The 1,797-nt window shown below is 43.8% G+C and overlaps 1 protein-coding gene across 1 annotated transcript in view; it reads right to left on the reverse strand.

Moving 5' to 3' along the window:
* The window catches only part of LOC141444367 (RNA polymerase-associated protein Rtf1-like), a 38,844-nt gene that overhangs the window by 11,814 nt on the left and 25,233 nt on the right, over positions 1–1,797 (reverse strand).

Here is a 1,797-nt window from a genome sequence, read left to right on the forward strand (position 1 = left end):
ATCAGCAGGGCTACTACGAAACTCGAAGTTCGTGTCGTGCGGTCCTCTCGCTCTCGTATTAAATAGTGCAAGTGTCAGAGGGACCGCACGACAGCCCAGCTGATGGTTAAGTTTGTCCTAGTCTTAATTTAAAACGATCAAAATGTGTACGTCTTGTAGTGAAGCAAATTAGTAATTACCACAGATTACAAATCTCTTTTATCTGTGATGGACGACTGTCTGTCTGTGCCCCGCCATTTTTGTTTTAAAAACGAAACGTAAACGGAAAAAGAAAGCGGTAGAATAGATTTTTTTTCATTATTCTGTTGATGTGCGGTGAACAGCTCTCGTTCTATTCGGAGTTATGTGAGTTGGAACTTGGAACAGACCTTGTGTTTTTAATCAGTGTGGGCTTAAATAATTACTCAATTATGGCTTTGCCAAACGAATCGGTAAGGTCTTTTCGTCTTTACGTGACCCATGTGGACGAGGATGGTCATTTTTTGAAAATAAGCGGACAGCTTGATCAACCCTCTTCGTTGATGGTGGAGTCCCTGTTCGATGCGGCGCGTGAAAACCTGGAAAAGGGCGTTGGATCTGTGACTACATCAGCCATCCAACAAGGTATGATTTGTGCCGCCAAATACAAAGATGGGACTTACTACAGAGCGAAAATAATTAACACGTCGAACCTGTCTACCGGCTTTGTGGGAGTACACTTCATAGACTATGGTAACAAAGACTTAATTTCTCTCAGTGCTATAAGATGTCTCGACAAATACGACCCAATGTTTCTGCAATTACCGGGTCAGGCAACCGACTACTACTTGGCGCGCATCATGCATCCCTCTGGCCGCTGGGACAACCAGCTGTTGTTCAAACTGCAGAGCTTGCTGTGTTACGCAGAGTATCCTGTAACAGTTGAAGGTCAATCTACCAATCCCATCATCTCAATACAATTCAAGGGAACGGATTTCTCTACACACCTTGTTTCAAACCGATTTGGTTATAGCAGTAGCAGTAGCAAAACAAGAAGTATTGATGCTTGAAAGATTCAGCAGCACACTCTGGTATTGGTAATCAGCAGGGCATGTGGCAACAAATCTCGTTACCTGAATCTCCGTCATATGCAGAGCATGTACCATTTCTAGTAAATCAGAATTTCCATCAAACCCTGCATCAGCAATGCGTTTACAACAACATACTACTGTGCCCTTCAACGGTGCTATGGTGCCTGCACCATCGGCTATTAGTCAGAGGTTAATAGTGAACAAGGCAATGAGGGGCCCTGTCAATCTTAGAGCTCCTATCAGACAACCACAAGTGGCGCCGAAATCTCCCCCCATTCTGCCTGGCACTGCGCCCCCAGCAACACCAGCTGCTGCTAGTAAGAATAGCTTATCTCCTAAAAAGTCTTCGACTTACAAAAGCCGATTGCTAGAAATAAATTCTCAACACAAAGTGTATGTGTCATTTGCGGAAGAAGGACCAGAACTCTTTGCTGTGCAGCTAACACAAGATGCGAAGAAGCTTCAGGATATGATGGACGAGATTAATAAGAGGCCCCACAGTAGCCTCGCTGAGCCTCCCATGATAGGAACAGTTTGCCTGGCCGAATGTCAGGGACAGAGTAATTTGTAGAGCAATAGTTATGAACCTATCTGGTTCCAATGCAAATTGTTCTTTGTGGACTTTGGAGACACAGAAATGGTATCATACTATGATATCTTTGACATTCCAGAAGAGTTTGTAAAACCTAATGTTTTTGCCATGAGATTCTGCTTGTCTGGAGTGAAAGAAACTGAAAAAGGGTCCGTA

Source organism: Choristoneura fumiferana, chromosome 29 (assembly GCF_025370935.1).
Source record: "Choristoneura fumiferana chromosome 29, NRCan_CFum_1, whole genome shotgun sequence".
NCBI classification, from domain to species: Eukaryota; Metazoa; Arthropoda; class Insecta; order Lepidoptera; family Tortricidae; genus Choristoneura; species Choristoneura fumiferana.